This window comes from Antechinus flavipes, chromosome 1, assembly GCF_016432865.1.
Source record: "Antechinus flavipes isolate AdamAnt ecotype Samford, QLD, Australia chromosome 1, AdamAnt_v2, whole genome shotgun sequence".
In the NCBI taxonomy this organism is placed as follows: Eukaryota; Metazoa; Chordata; class Mammalia; order Dasyuromorphia; family Dasyuridae; genus Antechinus; species Antechinus flavipes.
The window spans coordinates 713,352,665-713,373,358 of record NC_067398.1 but is presented as its reverse complement, the minus strand read 5'-3'; the positions used below and the strand labels follow the sequence as shown (position 1 = coordinate 713,373,358).

Below are 20,694 nucleotides of genomic sequence, written 5' to 3'. Positions count from 1 at the left end.
GCTGAAGGACCAGACGCGGCCGGGGTGCCGTGAGGGCGGGAGAAAGGGCTTTTACAAAGTCCTCTCATGGTCAAAACGGGAGGGTCCGAGAAGAGCTGGATCCGGAGCCTGGGGGCCGGGGACTTTCACAGGCTAGAAGGATCTTTATGCTGAAAACGACCCAACTGCAGCAACAAAACTGAGGGGAAGGAGAGAATCAGAGAGCGCCTTCCAATGAATTCAAACCCCCTGCGCCTCTAGGGGGCGCCTCGGTCCACAGAGCACCAGGAGCCAGGCGCACTCCTCTTCCTGAGTTCAAATCCTGCCTCAGACGCTAGCTGGGTGACCCCGGGCAAGTCACTGCACCCTTTTTGCCTCAGTTTCCTCATCTGTAAAATGAGCCGGAGAAGGAAATAGCGAGCCACTCGGGCAGTTTGTCAAGAAAACTTCACATGGCGTCATGAAGTATCGGGCACTGCTGAAAAATAACTGCCAACAACAAAATGACCGGACCCTGGCAGAGGTGACTGCTGAGCGGCTGTCCGTCAGTCAGATTGGGGAAAACGTGGAAACGGGAAACGTCACAGTGCTGGAGAAGCACAAATAGTGCCCTGAGTTTTAAAATGGGAAGAGAGCAGCCTACCCACTGCCAGCAAACTTAACTCCAGTTTGGGAAAACTCTAGAAAGGCTTGTAGAAAGGGAAGCAATGTTTACAAAGAACCATAATGGCTTCATCAAGAATAAATCACGCCAGACTGCCCTCATTTCCTTTTTTTGTCAGGATTACTAAACTAGTAAATTAGAGGAATGCTATGGGTATGGTTTGTTTATCTAGATTTTAGCAAACACTCTCGTTCTATCCCATGGAGAAGTTGGAGAGATATGGATTAGATAATACAGTCCAGATGGATTCAAAATTGGTTGAATGGCCATATTCAAAGAATAGTTGTTGATGGTTCAGTGTCAACATCAGGAGAGGTTTTTAGTTAAAAATTCTGATAGTCCCTTCTTGGCCCTGTACTTCTTACCATTTTATCAATAACTTGTGTAAAGGCTGTAGTTTGCATGCTCATCAAATTTTCAGATGACATCAGTACATCATAACTTAGTCACTTCCCTCCCATTGACCCGTACCATTTCATTTTCTGATTCTTGGCCACTTCAAAAAAGACCTGCTAGCACTATTTTTGTGTAAGTGCCCCCTTGTCCTCTTCCTTTGATCACTTTTAGGGTACAGGCCCAGTAATAGTATTGGTAAATCAGAGGATGTGCATGTATCAGGGCTCCAAATTACTTTTCAAAATGTCTGAACCAATTCTTTCCTCTATCACTGACATAATAAGGTGTCTCTTCCCCATGACCCCTTCAGCACTTGTCTTTTTTTTTTTTTTTTTTTGAGGGGGATGCAATTGGGTTTAAAGTGACTTGCCCAGGTCACACAGGAGGTATCAAGTATCTGAGGCCAGATTTGAACTCGGGCCCTCCTGACTCTGATGCTTTATCCACTGTAGCGCCACCTGGATGCCCCGTCATTTTCTTTGTTGTCACCCTTGCCAGTCTGAGGGCCGTGAGGTATGCATTTCTTTAATAATTAGGACCAGAAAGGATGTTCTACGGGGGATTCCTTTGTCCAGGGAAGCCGCAGCAGAGCCGGGTTTGCATTCTTGCCACGTGGCTGTGGTCTGGAGCTTCCTCATTTCTGTGCTGGGGCCACACTCCCGTAGTGTTCTCCTCAAGTGTTTGTGAAGTGCATCATGATGCTTAAAACAGCCCATAAATCTCAGTTACTATTCCTGGCTTGATAAACTTAGGCAAGAATAAATATCTCCACTGATATTTCCTAATCTTCCGGCTACCACTGGGAGCAAAGAAAGCCGTCGGTAAAGAGTTGGTTGGACTGCAAGGCTCCTTTGAATGCCAAGTCTGTCATCTGACGCCCCTCCGACTAGTCACAACCCCCTACTCTTCCACGCTTCCTGTGGCGTTCCGTGCCCTTCTCCCCACCTTCCTCCTGACCTCCAGGCTTTGCCTATGGGTCACTTCTTTATCTGAACATCTCTTTCTTCCTTTATCTTGCCTTTTCCCATTTTCCTCCCTTCTCAATCTCAACCCTAAAGAGAACCAGTTTAATTCCACTCTGCTGTCTGTGTGTGACTCTTGCACCCCCTAGTTTTGCTGCTGTTCATCAGCTCTGGGGTTTTCCCCATCATTCTCTTCCTGTGGAAGGAAGTCCCAGACCCTCATGATTGGGGCCTTACAGAGGTATCCTCAAGGAAGCTCCTGTCTCACTTCTCATAGAAGCTATTTTCTCTCCTCAAACCTCTCCTACCTCCACCTCCCCTCCCCTTCTCAGCCAAGGACCTCATCTCTTACTTTACTGAAATATTAAGGTCATCCCATGTGATCTTTTCAATTTTACTCTTCTCTTCATCTTAAGACTTTGTGACATAATCTTCTATTCTCTTTTTTTTTCCTTCCTCAAGTCAGATAATAAGTTGACCCTTCTTGTTAAAGTCATGGAAATTTAGTCTCATTCCCTCCCATCTTCTCAAGCAGCTGGCATCCCAGTAATTAATCTTTCTTTAATTTTCAGCATAGTTACCATTTTCTACTCCTTTACATATGCTAAAGTCTCTTTCATCTTTAAAAAGCTTTCACTACATACTGCCGTCCTCTCAAGCAATTATCCTATATCTTTTTCCTTTCCTTGACAAACTCTTAGAAAAATCTGCCTATACTTACTTCCTCTTCTTCATTTCACTTAACAGTTCTTTGCAGTTTGCTTCCTAACTTCTCTACTCACCTGAAACTGCTCTCTCAAAGTTACTAATAATTGCTAAATTGCCAAATCGAATGGTCTTTCCTTCAATCCTCATCCTTTTTGACTTCTCTGTCAATTATTCAAAAAACAGGTATTTATAAAGCACTCATTATGTGTCAGGCACCACGTTAGGTACTAGAGAGCCAAAGCTAGGCAAAAGCGGTCACTGCCCTCAAAGAGCTCACATTTCACTGGGGACAATGTACAGCATAAAAATAACTATGTACATGCAATGTAAAGAGAAGGCAGTCTCGGGGGCTTTGGCATTTGGTACTGAGTACTCATTCTCTTATGTAAAAAAATGGATATTGTTAAAGAGGCTTTCCTGCTACAGATGCTGTCATCTCTGCGTTCTTGTGACATGGCAGCTTCTTCTACCTGTCTGACCACACCACAGGCTCCTGAGCTCACATATTATTCGTACCAGGGCCCTAGCCATGAATGTTCTTCAAGATTCTCTCTCTGTCTCTGTCTCTTTCTCTCTCTCTTTTTTTCTCTCTGTCTTTCTTTCTCTCTCTGTCTCTCTCCTTCTTGTCTCACTTTTCCTCTCTTCCTATCTCACTTTCTCTGTGTCTCTTTCTTCTCTGTCTCTGTGTCTCTGTTAGTTTCTCAACCTAACACATTAGTTTCGGTGATTTAATTCTCTTTATGAAGATAAGTATATCTATGGATTTAGATATATAGACCAGATCCATATGTCTAGACTCAAGTCTCGCCTGAGCTTGTTACACATTTCAAACTCGACCCATCCCAAACTGAACCCCTCATTTTGCCCTACCAGGCCAACCTTTCCCAGATTTTCCTCTCTGTATCGAAGATGCCGCTCCTCTTCCAGTCTTCCAGGTCTGTAACCTCGGCATTACTCCAACTTCCATTCTCCCTCGCCCTGCATCCCAGTCAGTTGCTGGATACGGCCATTCCTCCTCCTTCTGTAATCTCTCCCATCTAGCTCTTTCACTGTCCTCAGTCATTACTTCTGACCCTCATCGTCCCTTGGCTGGATTAATTGGTTCCAGTCTGTCCTCTCCAGCTACCAGGGACATTTCCCTTGATCTCAGATCTGACAGTGTCCCTCTCTTATTCAGTAAACCCTGGCACTTCCCTGCTGCCTCTGGGATAAAATATGGCTTCTAAAGCCCTTCACCATCTCATCTCACGCCTTCCCAGCCTCATTGTACATCACTCCCCTTCTCGTGCTCTCTGCTTCGACCAGACTAGCTTCCTCACAGTTCCTCACCCAGGAAACTCTAGCTCCTGTTTCTTTTTTTATGTACAAAGATTTTATTTATGTCACATATGTATGTGCCATCCATATTATTTATGTCACATATGTATGTGCAATATACATATGACATCATTTCAGAGGGAAAGCATTGCATTAAGGGCTCTCTTAAGGATTCTTGTTTTTTAACAGAAGGAAGGATTTTAGCTGAGACGTGAATGAAGCTGGGGAAGCCAGGAATCAGAAATGAGGAGGAAAAGAATTCTAGACAAAAGATTGTCATTGAAAATGTCTTGTTCAGTAAACAAAATGTAGGGTAGTGTTACTCTATAGTAGGCCGTGAATAATAAATGAAAAGGCACTTACTATGTGCTAGATATTATGCTGTATTCTGGGAATATAAATGTTTTCTTTTTTTAATTAAAGCTTTTTATTTACAAAGCATATGCATGGCTAATTTTTCCAACATTGATCCTTGTATAACCTTTTGTTCCAAATTTTCCCCTTCTTCCTCCCACCTCCTCCCCTAGATGGCAGGTAGTCTAATCATGTTAAATATGTTGAAATACATGTTAAATCCAATATACACATACATATTTATACAGTTGTCTTGCTGCACAAGAAAAATCGGATCAAGAAGGAAAAAAAACTGAGAAAGAAAACAAAATGAGAGCAAATAACAACAGAGAGAGAGAGAGGAGAGAGAGAGAGAGAGAGAGAGAGAGAGAGAGAGAGAGAGAGAGAGAGAGAGAGAGAATTGCTATGGTATTCCACACTCTGTTCCCATAGTTCTCTCTCTGGGTATAGATGGGTCTCTTCATCACTGAACAAGTGAAACTGGGTTGAATCATCTCATTGTTGGAGAGAGCCACGTCCATCAGAATGATCACCGTATAATTTTGTTGTTGCCCTGTTCAGTGATCTCGTGGTTCTGCTCCTTTCACTTTCACTGCATCAGTTCCTGTCAGTCTCTTCAGGCCTTTCTGAAATCCTCCTGTTGGTCTTTTCTTACAGAACAATAATATTCCATAACATTATATACCACAATTTACCCAGCCATTCTCCAACTGATGGGCATCCACTCAGTTTCCAGTTTCTGGCCACTACAAAAAGGGCCGCCACAAACATTCTTGCCCAGGTGGGTCCCTTTCCCTTCTTTAAGATCTCTTTGGGATATAAGCCCAGTAGACACACTGCTGGGTCAAAGGGTGTGCACGGTTTGATAACTCTTTGCAGCTCCTGTTTCTTTTGCCCAAGCCTCCCCTCTTGCCTGGACTCTGTTCCCTTCCCACCTCTGCCTCATAGACTTGCTCTGTTTCTTCAGCCTCCTTGGGAAGCCCTTTCTGGTCTCTCCCTACACCTGGAGCCCTTCTCCTCTCTCTTACTCGTGTTTACTCCATTTCTGCTTGGTCAGCACGTATGTGTATGTGTACATGTGTTCTCCCCCATACAGAAGTGTCTTGAGAGGAGGCTTTGCTTAATTCTTTGCGATCCCATTACTGCAGGTGCACACAAGAAGACCGATTGCAGCGTTTAGATGGATCGAGGCTTTATTAAGCACTTGCTTGGCAGTCTCTTAAGCTCTGGGAACACAAATACGAACAAAATGCAGGGCAGCCCCTGATCTCAAGAGCCTTCTATTCTAAGGAGAGCAGGCGACACACAAAAGGGTGTTGAAAAGGAAGGCCCAGGAGTCTGAGGTAGCAAGGGGTGAATCCGGGTTGGAGTAAGCTTAGCTGGGGTGGGTGTTTGCTCAAGGGAGGGTTTAGGGAGAACTCAGCAATCAGAAGCCATGTTAATAAATGTTTATTGATCGACTATTGACCAACAGACATTCAAGATACTGCATCAAGCCCCAGAATATTGCAGAGCCTTCTCATCCAGATCCATAATCTTCCACAAAGACTCTGACCTAATTACCTACGTAGGGAAAACCAAGTTCATAAAGAGCGTTTTGTTCAAAATATAACATGCATTTGGCTTCACGATGGATTGGGCACCTCTCAGTGTCTGTATCTTAGATAGTTGTTATAAAAGCATTTCGGTTTGGGCCCAGACTCCTAGAAGAGATTGCTTTTGGGAAATTTCAGTTATGTGAATGACTCCAAGCTTCTCACCCAAACAGACACATTTTTAATATCCCAGTGTTCTGCCATGGTGTGCCATTTGGCCAAATCCTAGGGCCGCTGCTACAGACGACTTCTAAGAGAAAGTGAAGGTCCCCCCAAAAGCAGTGGAGAGGGCGGGTCAGGCGTGAGCCAATCTGAGCATCAACTAAGATCATTGCAAAGGAGAAGGTGCACAGCAGATGTCCAGTGTGGCAGGAAAGTAGTTGTGCTGGTCCCCGTGAGAAGGGGACAACACGGACTCCCCCGGAAGGGTGGGCGGAACTGCTCAGGCCTCCGGAAAACAGGAGGCCGTGTCAGCGGCACTGAGGGGAGCCTTCTTAGGTCTGCATTGTTGGAAAGAGTGCTCACCTCCTTGAGATCACAGTTCTCTTAGATAATTGGTATCTAAATAGTTCCCTGATAATCATGACTCACATTTCGGTGTCACGTTTAGATTCACAAAGTGCTTTTCCGACAACAGCTCTTTGAGATCAGTCATTCAGATAGAGATGATAATTCCCCTTTTATAAATGGGACATCAGAGGCTCAGACAGGCTGTTTCTTGGCCTTTCCCATCCTTTTTCTTGTATAAAATCCTTCTTGAATGCCTCATTAGGTTGTGCTGACGCTTCTGGATTCTTAAAGGCTCTATCAGTGGAGTGTAAATACCGGTAAGTCCCACCACAGCTGAAAGGCTCGGAGCATCTGTGTGTCACTTGAGTGACATTGAGTCAGCTGAATGGCTGGCTGCAGGGTGACAGATATGTCTGCTACGGCGTCTCTCGAAGACTTTGTCCCAATCAAGGCAGGTGATGCTTGGGTCCTTTCGGGGAGGGCCCACCTCGACAAGACCCCGATCCCTTGAATTACCGAAGCCCGGTTTTTGTTATCATAGGCTGGCTGTTATTTGATTTGGCATTTTACAGTTTCCTGAGGGGGTCGGCACATGGTACCAGTGTTGTTGTTCTCGTTCTGTTGTGAGAAACTGAAGCTTAGAAAAGTGACCTGCCCATGGATGCATTGGGGAAATCAAGCAGATGGAGGCCACCACAAAGGTGGGTTGTGGAACCTCCCTAGCCCCTCTGCCTCCCCTGAATTGACTAGCTGGGTGGTGTAGTAGTTAGAGCACCACCCTGAAGTCAGGAGGACCTGCGTTCAAATCTGGCCTCAGACACTTAACATGTCCTAGCTGTGTGACCCTGGGCAAGTCACTTTACTCCAATTGCCTCAGGGGAAAAAAAGAAAGAAAGAATCAGAATTAACTAGCCATCTCACCACCAGTTCTTCTTAACCTTTTTTATCCCTCCTTCCTCAAACTTCCCATGGCTCCTCCTTCCTCTCAGCTGAAAACCTGGTCTCATATGTCACCTGAAAATTTGAGGCCATTTGCCGAGGGCTTCTTTTTCTCCCCTCCTTGTCCTTTCCCATCATCTCATGCCTTCCTCCATTGCCTTCCTCCATCCCTGCATCCCCCCTCCTCTTCCCAAGATAAGCCCCCAGCATGCTTAAGTAATCTCCTTCCTTCATGTCTTGTCCACTTCCTCAGTCTCAGCTCCGCTCTGTCCCTCTCATCAAGCTCTCTCTGCCTCCTGTTTCTTCAGGGCCTCCAAACAGAAGCATTTCTCCCTCATCCTCAAAGATCCCCCCCTTCATCCTCCTCAATATTCCCTTCTCCCTGAGAAGCCTGGGCCAGGTACTTTTGCCTCTTTTCCTTCCTTTCCTCGTCTTCTCTAAAATTACCCAGGATCTTGTTGCCCAATCTAATGGCTTTGTTTTTCAGTCTTCACGCTCCTTGGTCTCTTTGCAGCCTTTGACAGTATTGGTCACCCTCTTTTCCTGGATGTTTCCTTCTCTCTAGGTTTCCATGACACCCTTCTGGTCCTCCTACTTATCTGACTGCTTCTTCTCAGGGTTTTTTGCTGAATCTTTGGTGAAGTAAGTGTCCCCCAGGGCTCTGCCCTGGGCTCTCTTTTCTTATCTGTCTCTGCTATTTCACTTGATGATCTCACCTGCTCCCAGATGCAACAAGCTGATGATTCTCAGATCTTCTTATCCAGCTCTAGCCTCCTTACCTGCAACCTTCTTCCTCCCGCCTGCTTTCCTGTTACTATTGAAGGCATCATTATCCTCGCAGTCCACCCAGGCTTGAAATCCAGGTGCAGTTCTCCATTCATCATCACTCTTACTTCCCATTTCCAGCACGTTGTCAAAGCCTGTCAATTTTCCCTTCATAACATCTCTCCCTTGTCATGAATAAAATTCTGAGAGACAAAATTTCTGGGATTTAAAAATCAATTTATTAACTAGGTTGGCCGGCAACAGTAACTTGCTGGTCAGTGGCTTCCCTCATAAGCAAAGACAGAAAGGGGAATTCTGACACACTTTACATCAGGAGTGTTCCTTCTGACGGGTGAAATTCAATCCTGATTGGTGGTCAGTTAATGAGGGGGTAGGCAAGAGTCCTCAGCCCGTTCTGCTGAGAACATGGCTTGGTTACTTACAGCTTGGCCGGGGAAAGGGATTGGGACCTCTCTGGATAATTTCCTGCTTCATGAGCCCGCTGACCCCAAACTCTAATGAAGGTACCAAGGTCACATGTGTGGCTCTGGGTAACTCTTGGTGGCAAGAGCTGCTCAGTTTAGCTTTTCTTTGGGGGGAAACAAAAGCCAGACTCCCATTTGGGTGGAGCCCAGTCCAAATTAATTAATGAACACTTTGGGGGCTAGAAATAATCGAGAAATTGACTTTTTTAGGAGTTGGGTCTTGACAAAAATAGGAGGAAAAAGGATGGATCCCAAATGAACAATTAGTTATTAATAGAAGAGGATAAGTTAACAACTCTTGTTCATGACACTGCCTCCACCCTGATGCAGGCCTTCATCATTTCATACCTAGACTATTGCAGTCTTTCTGCAAGACCCCTGGGAGGGGCTTCCTGCTTCTAGCCTCTCCCCACCCCAGGCCATCTTCCATTCAGCTGTTAAATTAATCTTCCCAAAAGGCAGATGTGACCACATCTCTCCTCTCCTCCATGAATTCCAGTCCTCACTCCCATGATCACATCGAAAATCCTCCTTCTGGCGCTCAAAGCCCTTACAGCCCGCATCCTGCTCCCTTTCCAGACCTCCTTCACCTTAGTCCTCCCATGTACTCTGTATCTGGTGACCCTGCCCTCCTTGCTTTTCCTTGCACAAGACACTCCCTCTCTAGACTCTGGCATTTTCCTGGGTGTTCCCATTCCTGGAATATTCTCCCTCCTTGCTTCCCTGGCTTTCTTCCAGTGCTGGCTAGAGTCCCACCTTCTATGAGAAGCCTGTTCCTTACAACCCTCCATCTTGTTGCCTCTCTGGTAATTCTCTCCAAATAGCCTCTTTAGAACTGGCTTGTACATATGTAAATGCAGGTTGTTTCTTTTATTTAGCTGTGAATTCCTTGAGGTCAGGGTTTGCTTTTTGACTTTCTTTGTATTCCCAGTTCTTAGCATATTGTCTGACCCATAGTAGGTACTTTTTGAGTGTTTATTGATTGTAAGAGCTGTACAGGAGGACTCAAGTCCTCCTCATTGCCCAGGCCAGTGCTTTTACAACATATGACCTTCAGTGTTTTTAATGGACCCAAGGTGTGTTCTGACTTAAAGGTGATTCACTTCTAATTCTTGTTATTGGGACTTCTCACACTTCATCTCAAGTGCTTAAGATTGTAGGTGGTTATACTCCTCTGAAGATAAAGTTCTGACTTTAAAGCTTAGGTCCTAAATGTAACATTACACAGAATTTTAGGGGGTGTTCAGAAAAATTCTAGAGGAGTCCTCCCTTCTCATTTGTCTCTTTTTTTTGTGTGGCAGTGGGATGGCAGCCAACAATAGGATGGTACTGCTTTTTGAAATGTTTTAGATGCTGAAAGTCAACAGCCTAATGTAGGGAAAGAGCAGATTGGAATAGACACTTGTTTTCTTTACTCTGTTTTTTCCTTTCTGCCTCCCTTACCATCTCTTCTTTCTGTCTCCTTCCCTCTCTTTCCCCCCATATTTTTCTCTTCCTTTTTCTTCTTCTTTTGCTTGTTCTGTTTCTCATCATCCTCTTTCTCCTCATCCTTTTCTTCCTCTTTCTTTCTCTTCTTTTTTCCTCTTGCTCTTCCTGTTTTCCTCCCTTCTCTTTCCCTTCTCTTTTCTCTTTTTTTCTACCATATGTAATATATTTTGCTCGATGCTAGAAAGATTTGTGTCCTTTCTTCCTCATCCCAGCACAGTAGAATCGGAGGTTTTTGTGGAGTCAGAGCTTAATAAATATTTAATGGATTTATGGTTTAAAGTGTTGTTATGGTTAAAAGAAATTCATTACTTGTAATATACCTGCTGATGGGCTTCTCTGATCTCATCTGAGATTAGTTATTAGATCAACAATTGTCAGTCACAGGGTCTATAATTAAGAAAATAATTAACTAGGATCCTAGGATCTTAGATGCAGGACCACAAAGGACCTCAGAATTCATGCAGTTCAGTCTTTTTATTTTAGAGAAGGGTAAACTGATGCCCACTAAGTTGAGACTTGCCTGGGGGGAGCATTGGATGAAGGGCTTTCCTGGGCCTTGCCCTCCATCCTTTCCTAGATGATAGAGGTGACCAGCTTTGAGGGAAGGAGCCCTTCCCCTGAACCCAAGTGACCTTCGCTCAGTTCCACTGTGATTGTCCCTTCTTCGTGGTTGTGGGCCCAAGCCCTCGGCTTCTTGGCTATGGGTAGATCTGGCCACTCACGCTGGCAAGGAGCTACCGATTTCAATTCTTTTGATAAACTAGTAGCCATTTTTCTCTGTTCTCTGGTGCAATAAGCAGCACTGGGTCTTATCTGCAGCACTGTTCTCTTAAGGCTGGAGGCCTTGCCATCTGCCCTGCTACTAAAGCTGAGGACTCTCGGTTGCTTTCTAAGTTCTGGAGTTTACCCTTTGCCAGTGTGATGTGAGGTCTTTGAAAGCAAGGCCTCTTCTGCTTTTCTACACGCGTTCTCACCACTTAGCTCAGTGCTTGACATGTATAAATACTTAATAATTGATTTTTCATTGCCTGTGGTGACATAGGTCACACATTCATGACTCAAGTCCTGCTTCTTTTACTGTTATCTAATCTTCCTTCTGGTAATGAAAAAAAATGTAAAGTTGTTCTGTTTCCTGAGGTAAAATCTTTCTTCTTCCCCAAACTGAGCCGTCCAGAGCAACCATTCCTTTGACTTGTTTGGGCCTGCTGGTTGGCAGGCTCCCTCGGCTGCCACCCTGGAGCCAGGTATGCCTTCATGGCCCACGCCGGGTCTTCTCTAAATTGTTCTTTTCACATCTTACTTCTCGTGCTCCCATTACTGTATTACAGCGTACCATCATTCTCGATGCAGCTTTTCTAAGAAGCCTTTTGGTCAAATTTTAGAGAAAGGAAACCAAGATTGTAGCCCAGGGATCCACAGATTTGAGCACATTGCATCTAGTGCTGCTTTTTTTTTTTTTTTTTTAACGGCATCAGTGAAACAAAGTAAAGTTCCACTTAACAAGAGTTACTTATTACAAATTTTCTGAATGGAAAGGGTTAGGGAAAATATCAAATACATTTCCAATTTTTTAAGACATCTTAGGAAATAAGAGTTTGTGAATGATGGTGTTTTTATGAGTAAAATAATATTTACTGATTGAAAGTCCAATTTCTCTCCAGCTGCTACTCTTTCTTTCTAAAGACTAAAATAATAATGATTCTGGAGGAGTAAAACATATTTTTCACTGAAACAGAGAAAAATGATTTAGGAAAGGTCAGCTGTTACTGAATAAGAAACTCGAGTCCACCCAGCTGCCACCGTGATGGTTCAAACCAGTTTGAATGGTGGGAACATATGGCAAAGAATGGCTGCACGGAGAGAGAAAAAAGGGCTGGACAAAAACCTCTTGAGTGATGGCATCATTAGCTTTTTATTTTCTTCAAGCAATCCTTTGGGGAAATGATTCACTAACGAAGCCAGAAAGGCTGATGGATCTGAATGCGAGTCTTGATACAATATCTCTTGATTAGGTTCCTGGTCCGCTCTCACCACCTTTTAGACCGCTGGGTTTTGAAAAAGTTCTAGGAAAGCCAGAATAGGAAAACTACTTGGATAGATAATTCTACTTCTCTTGAGATAGCTTAGACTTTGACTTTTTGTGAATCAGGAACAGAGCAAAAAAAAAAAAAAAAAAAAAGGAAAAAAGATGAAAGAAGATTGAATGTGTCTGTGAATTAAGCACGGACTCTGTGCCAGGCACTGTGCTAAGCATGGGGAAAGGGACTGAAGTTGTTCCTTGGTGGCTGGATGGGGATTTTAAACATCAAAGTTCCCTCCAGTGTACAGTGTACAGTGAAATCGACAGTCTGAGAGTTGTCTGGACCACTGCGAGGGTCGGTGACGCAGCCAGGCACACACCCCGGGTATGTGTCAGTGACAAATCTTGGGCCCACTCTGCCTGGCTCCCAGGCCAGCTCAGCGGGCTTCTCCATGCTGACTCACCCAATTAGTGCTTAGTAAAGACGCTTGGTAGGGGCGGGAGAAATGGAACGGAACAATTAGGAAGGATCTTAGGCTAAGGTTATAAACCCTCTGATGCCTGAATCCGGTGATAAGAAAAACAGAACAAAACCTTGAATTAACTTTTTGCAATACTTGTAAAACTATGCAAGGCTATAGATTTGTCCCAGATAAATGATGTATCCATTAATCAAAGCTTGCTTTGATTATATATGGATATAACTTAAATACAGCATGGAAGATTACTTGCTTATCTCAGCTTATCAAACATTTATCAAGTGCCTAGTATGTGCTGGTTACCGGGGCCAGCAGATACTTGTATTTTTAAATTTAATTTTTATTTGCTGTAAAGCAAGTATTCATCTGCATTAGTGAGAAAGTCTTCTTACTGGGAATTCTCTATAATAATGACTCATTGGTCCAGTCCAAAAAACATCAGAGTAGAAGATGGTAGCAACGATATCAGTACTGGACTGTTAGCTCTTCCCACAGTTCTGCTGTAGGCTACTTGTAACCTACAAGTTTTAGGGACTGCTCCTCAATACTGCAGGGGAACTCCTGGTGTGAAAATTCCCTTTTCAAATGCTGCTGCTCAAGCACTCAGTCACTTATGGGCTGCAGCAGTCTAAATGGTTTGCCCAGTTATACGGCTTGTGGAGTCAATCAGGGTTGGAGCCCAGCTAGGCCTGATTGTAAGGACGGTCTCCCTATTTACTGTAGCACTCCTGATAGACATCAAAGCCTGGGAAAGCCACGTGGTATCCTTATTTTAGAAACCAGTTTAATTTTCAAACTTCATACTAGAGAGTTAGAAACTAAGCTCTGCATAGAATTTGAATTTCTTTGATTTAGCTCTGTTCTCAGAACATTAGGGATGTTATGTGACATTTTTCCTATTGAGATTATCTAGATTCTTTGATTGCCATCTCAGGAAAATGTTATTGATTCGTTATGATGATGAACTTAACCAGGTGTCATGAACATTCAAGAATGTGATGTTGTTTACTTTAATTTTGCTTGTGAGTAGAGGAAGCACTGTTTGGGAGAAATCTGGCAGCTCCTGGAGCTCCGGCTCCCCTCTTCCTCACCCCCCGCCCCCGTCCCCAAGGCCATCAGGGTAGCAGGAAGAAAACATAGCAGAGATTGCTGGAGACCTGAGACAAATGAAAGAATATGCAAATGGGATACCAATTTATGATTTGTATTAAAGTTTCTTAGGAGTTAAATTATATCCATTTGTAACTGTAGACTTCAATACTTAAAAAAGTTAATTCAAAACCATACTGCCCACTAGGAGAAACTCTAGAATTACTGTAAAGTAATAATAATTCACATTTATGGAACCCTTGAAAGTTTACAGAGTAGAACTGTTACTTATACAGGCACAAATGGAAAGACAGGAAGCAGACAAAATCTTTGAGACTATTTTGTGGGTTGACTGTTAACACTTGAGAGAGCTGCATGAGATCTGACGCCTTCGCTTCCAGCCTTCCTCAGTGACTGGCAGAGAATGAGAGCCAAAAGAAGGGAGAAAAATCAGTCATCATTGGGATATATTCAAGGCTCTAAGTGTGCATGTGTGTGTAGGGATGTGTGTGTGTGTGTGTGTGTGTGATGTATATGTTATATATACTATATATATATGTTATATAGACATATGTATATATCGTGTATATGTATTATAAAATCATATATAGCATACCTGCCATATATAATATGTAAATCATGTATATGTGTGTATAGAGGCATAGATATTATATGTAAATATAATATACACCATATATAATATGCAAACTATAGGTGTGTGCATATATCACACGTCATATATAACATGTCAACATGCATGTACTGTGGGGTAGGTATCTATTATATGCAAATATATGGTATTTGTCACATATGTAACATGTAAACATGTTTGCACGTGTATGTATAGGTGGGTGGTTAGTGTATATATTACCTATAATGTATGCCATATGATATGTAAACACACACATATATGGGGGCATATAAAGATATACAATATAGGCCACAGATATGTAAACATATACATGTGTTGCTATATCTGTGGGCACATGTATCATACATGTTATATACCACTTGCCATTTATACTATGTAAACCTGTTTGCATGTGCATGTATGTGTACATGGTAGATACATTATATATTCAAATATATATGTCACATATTATATATACATATGTATATGTATATATGTGTGTGGGTATGTATTATATGTTATGTATATGATACATGACATAATGTAATACATAAACATTCATGTGTGTGCGTACACATGTACACATATAGAGTACATTTTATTTACTCTGTGTAGTGTATTAGGAGGCAACATAGTTTGATGTAAAGTGTTCAGGCTTTGGAGTCAAGGACCCTGGGTTCAAATTCGGGGCCTGCCATTGGTGGCCTATGTGACTTTGGGGGGTCACTTAGTGTGCCCGTGGTCCCTTCTGGCGCTGGCAGCTGGTGCTCTGACCCCACACCCTCCACATCTTTGCTCTAGTGATGATTTACGTGACATGATAAGGAAATAAAAGCAAGCCTCCAAATAACTCAGCTAAAGTTTATTCCCTTCTTGGACCCAAGTTTGAAAATCTTTTAACCATTACTGATCTAAAGCTTTCCAGCATGTAATCTACATCTTTCTGAATTTTCAAGCAGAGGATATTGTAAGTCTTTTCTCAGTGTCTTAAGATCATCAGTGTGAATGCCACATATTTAGAACTATTTCTTCTTTTAAATGACCTCAGATAGCTTTGTTTATTTATAGATTTTAAAAAATATCTTGTTTCAGTCCTTGGAGTTTTCTCCCTAGATGGCAGAGATCACTTCTTGCTCCATCAATTTACTTGACTCTAGGATCTTGTAAACTCCCCACTGCCAGTTCCCCTTCTGATATGTGATTTCTTATGACCTGAGGTAGGTTTGTTAGAGTTATGTCTAATATAATAGTAAACAGTAGGCTCAGGGCGAGAGCCTGAGAGGATCTTGTATGAGTGAAGTCTACTTATCCAGTCCTAACCTCTGGCTCTGATTCGCTCCTGAGTGTTTCAGACTGGATGTCTCGTAGACATTTTATTCTCAATGTTTCCAAAATGGAATTCTTTGTCTTTCTTCCTGGACTTTCTGTTCTTCTGTTCTTCCCTGTTTGTGCCTCCCAGTCACCTATGGCAGCTTTAGTGTCATCCTTGATTCTTTAGTTTGTCATCCCTCTACTTCCAAGGTGTGGCCAAGGCCGTGAGTTTTATTTTGGTAGCATTTCTCCCCCTTTTCTTCTCTGAATGTGCAGGCCCTTATTACTCCACAGATAAAGTCTTGTTTGACATCCAAAGTCCTTCCTAAATCGGCCCCTTTCTATCTTCCCCGTTTTCTTAGGCCTTACCCCACCCCCTATACTCTGAGATGTAGTGACTCTGGTCTCTTTGCTGTTCCTTGAATAAGATAATTGCTCCAACTCTGGATCCCCTTATTGGTCGTCCCTCCTGCCCGGAACGTGTTCTTTCCTCATCTCTGAATCTTGGCGTCACTGGCCTCCTCCAAGTCTCAGGTCTACAAGGAGCCCTGGTTGGCCCCCTTCATGCCCTTGCCTTTGCCTGCTGATTATCTCCGACCACTTCTTGTCTGTAGCTTGGCTGTCTGTGGTTATTTGCAGTTTCCCTCATTGAGCTCCTTGAGGACTGGGATGCTCTTTATTCCTCAGCATCCCCAGCACCTAGCTCACAGCACACTCCCCAGGAGTGCGGCTGACTGGTTCGCCGAGATGCACGGTCTTTGGTGCTGGCAGGGCCCCCTTTTTCATTTTTTCTGACTTTTAGTTTGTCCTCCATGTTAGAAGTTGTCATACTTTTTGATAATTGAAGATTATTGTGGAGAGAGATATCTGTATATTTCAATGAGATTAAAAAAAATAAAACTATAGCTACATAATTAAATACATTTACTTCAGCTTATCATGGTACGATCTGTCATAGTCAGGACTATTTTCAGATTATAGGAAGTGGGGTTTTGAATTGAGGGAAGATTTGACCACTGATCCATGATTCATTTAACTACTTTGACTGATGGCACGGATCATACGATGCTACTACCGGTAACAATGATGATGATAGCTAGGATTTATTTAACTATTTAGGATTTGCAAAAGACTGGATAGATTTCATTTCATTCATTGCTCACAAGGATTCTGTAACTATTATTATCCTCATCTTGCCTAAAGTTAAGTGACTTGCCCAGGATTATAAGGTTAACCTGTTCCAGAGGCAGGATTTGAACTTGGGCCCAAATGATTCCAGGGCCAACCTTCCATCTCTCTACGCCCTCGGCTGCTGCACCATGGAGTGCTATGGCCCTTCCTATCACTCATCTGGTAATGACAATTTTCTGGTGATAAGCCTATCTAAAAATCCAGCTCACCTACCTGTAAGGGGCAATAAGGAGCAATTACAGGGCATTACTCAGCCCGTATTCAGTCCTCCCAGCGTGGTACAATCCATCCGCAGGCATGTGTGGCCAGGTGCTGGGATACACCTCCCTCAAAAACGATCTTTTTACGGTGACAAAGACAAAAGCCAGCAGTACCTGCTGTTGGGAAGCTTGTATTTTATTTAGCGAACTAAGGAAAACACAAAGGGACTTTGGGGGGCACTAAGCTGGGGGCGCAGAAGAAGCTTTGTGAAGTGGGGGGCACTTGAGCTCAATCCTTGAGGGGGCTAAGATTCTAAAAGCGGGGGCATCTGCCAGATGTGCCTCCACTTCCTCAAGGGCGCCATTGCCGTGTGAGGACGGGGTATCAGAATGGGGCTTGATTGGAGAAGCTCACTTCACATCCAGGCTTATTCCACTCCGCAGGAGACAAGCAGCAAACTCGGCTTTGCATTCTCATCACTGACTTATTTCTTCACCCAAAAGCCTTGAATAAGCATTTTCAGAAGTCAACATTGCATTTCAGAGCTACCTTAAGTTTCTAGTGTTTCCAGTCAAACTTTAACTCTAAAAGGCCTGCGTGTTTTTCAAGGACTGAAGAGTTGTGCGTTCAGTTCATTTCAACAAGCCTCTGTGTGTACCATGTACCAGGTGCTGTGCTAAGTGCTGGGAGCCAGCCTGCTCCTGAGGAAGGAGCTAATGTGGCACAACACACGGCTAAGTGAAACACACGTGGGCATCTGCTGTGTCTGTGTATCTGGAGAGATAAGGTCAACACAAAGCTTCCTAGAGAGCTGGGAGTCTTTCTTTTTCTTTAGATTTGTGGAGCACATGCTCTGGGAAACTATCCCAAATCCCCCTTGGAATCAGCAGGTCAAATGCCTTGTGGGTAGTTGGCTACTTCTCCCTTCGTGTAAGAGTTTTATCTGTAACTCCAAGGGGCTGGTGGTATTTTTTTCTCATCCTACAACTCAGAATTTTTATGAGTATGCTTCCTTTCATACTGATTATTAATTAATACTAATTCCCCAGCCAGACTTAGACATAAGAAATGGGTTTTTTCTAAAGTGGTGGTGCCTGAAGAGTCGGTACAGACCCGCTCCCCACCAAACTCTCCTACAAGTATACCTGGAGTCCAGGGGAAAATGGGTCCGAGCTGAGAGCCTGTGGCAAAGGGGACGATTCCCAGCCCCTAGAATCCAGCTGGAAGAGCTGGAATTGCTGGAAGTCTTTCTGATCCTTTTGCAGAGTCTTCCTGACATTACACTTAGGGATGATTCTGCTTTCTGCCAGCCTCTTAGTGCAGTCCTGAGCTGCCTTTGCTCCCGGGGTCTGGCTTACCTTCAGCTTCCGACCCGCTGGATGCCCTTGGGAAGTCTAGGATGTTCCAGCACTTTAAAAGAGAGAGATGCTTCTACTTCTTAATTCATACTTGCTGAATGGTTGGGGTGGGTTTCAGGATTGCAGAAATGATTCACGTAAGAGCCGTGATTGCAGCCGGGGATTTCAGAGGCATCCGTTCCAAACAGGGAAATACTCCGCTAGGTAGGGGGACAGGACATTGGCTGGAACGCCACAGTCTGGGAGGGGAAGTCATGAGAAATCCATCTAGAAAGATAGATTAGAGGCAAAGGGTGAAGGACTTTGGAGGGCAAACAAAAGGCACTTAGCTTGCACTTATTCTAGAGCTGTAGGAAATCTTCCCATTGTTGCTTCTTGATCAGGGGAGTGATGTGTCTTTAGGAATTGAATTTGGCAGCTGTGTGGAAGATGGATTGGAGAGCCTGGAAGCTGGAAGCTGGAGGCTGGTCAGCCAATTAATAGACTCTCTCAGCCTCCATTCAAGAGGTGAGGAGGGCATGAACTAAGTCCGTGATTGTGTGATGGAGAAACGTGTTCAGAGGCAGAGACATTATGGAGGTAGAATGGATGGGACATAGCAACTGATCAGACGTGAAAGCCGAATCGGAGAGTAGGAGCTGAGTGTAACCTGAGACCGAGGATTGGATGTTAGGGTCATGGGTGAGTTTGAGGGGGAAGAGACCTCGATTTTGGACATGTTGAGCTTGGGATGCTTGTGGGGCGCCCAGGGGACATGATTCACCAGGAAGTCACTGATAAGAGATTGGGATTGGTGAGGGCGGGGGAGGGAGGAAGGGGGGAGACAGTCATCAGCATAAACATGATTATGAAACCTAAGGGGATTGATGAGATCACTGTGGTGAGAAGGGAAGAGAAGGTTCCCAGAACAGTTGTGGACGACCTTCTTGAAAGGATACTGAGATGGGACAGTCAGATAGGACAGTGAGAAGATGGCAGGGGCACAAAATGCAGGAAGGAATATACAGCTGCAGAGAGTAGTCAGTTTGGTCAGACATGGGAAGAGAGCCAAGACAGAGATGAAAACACTGGATTGAGTGCAGGAATCAAGAGGCCAGAAGTGACCTTGCCGGGAGCAGCTGCAATCCAATGTGGGATCGGGTCAGATCCCAAGGTTTGAGAAATCAAGAGAAAAGGAAGTGAAGGCTTCTTGTATGGACTTTCCCCCCGGAGTCTGAAAGGATGATGGCACAAGGAAGGTTTATTTGAGGATTGGGGGTGATCAGGATATGATTGTCGACAGCATGAGATAAAGAAGGATTGTAGCCTGGGGAGAGGAAATGGATTGACTTGTAGGTGTTCAGCAGCAGCCCAGTCAGAGCTGAGAACGTAGATGGGGACGCCTTGTTCAGAGGCAGCTAGATGGCCCAGTGGACAGAGCGCCGGGCCTGGACTCATAGAGACCTCAGTTCAAATCTCACTTGGGACACTTCCTAGATGGCAAAGGGAGAGTCTGGCGGTGGCTGTGAGAGTCTTCCCTCTGGCCTCCTGGGTATATGAGAATAAGGATCAGAAAAGGTACCACCATCACTGAAAATGGCAATCAGGGAGGCGGTATCTCCTGGAAGGAGCCAGGTTTCTTTAATAGCAAAAAGGTGGAAGGTCCATAAGAGGAAGAAATCTGGGTCAGAAGAATCTTAACAGCCAAATGAAGGTACTGGAAGGTGTAATGGAGAGGGGGAACAGAATGGGAGGGGGACGTTTGAGAAAAGGAGCGGGACAGAGCAGAGGGGGAGGAGCAGGAAAGCAAGGGAGTTTTTGCTGAGGCAGGAGTGATTAAAAGAGGAGAAAGGAGGCATTTGCTAACCATAGCACAGTGACTTGTCACTCTCCTCACATAATAAGGGGAGCTACACCTCAGACCCCAGCTAGAACACTGATTTTATTTTCTACCTTTGGGCAAAGACCTAGTGGGTAGGGGCTGGTCTAAGGAGCTCAGTCTGGGAAGGACCTTCCCTTATATCAGCAAAGATCATCTGCCAGGGTCAGAATTTGGTGCAATACTTTAGAGATGCTCTTTCCATTATAACAGACTGCTCTTGGTTTCACTATTTTGGGTTACTCTAAAATGACTGTAAAAAATTACTATGTAAGGGGTTATTCCACACATTCCATTCCAGTCAGTGTAACTACTGAATTTTTAGCTATATCTGTCAAATCAGTCAATCAAAAGCATAAACTAGCTATGAACAAGGACCTGATAAAGAAGACTG

The 20,694-nt window shown here is 44.0% G+C and overlaps 1 protein-coding gene across 1 annotated transcript in view; it reads left to right on the top strand.

Moving 5' to 3' along the window:
• Positions 1-20,694, top strand: part of LOC127545632 (tetratricopeptide repeat protein 28-like) — a 136,496-nt gene that overhangs the window by 95,610 nt on the left and 20,192 nt on the right. The gene's annotated exons all lie outside the window — the stretch shown is intronic.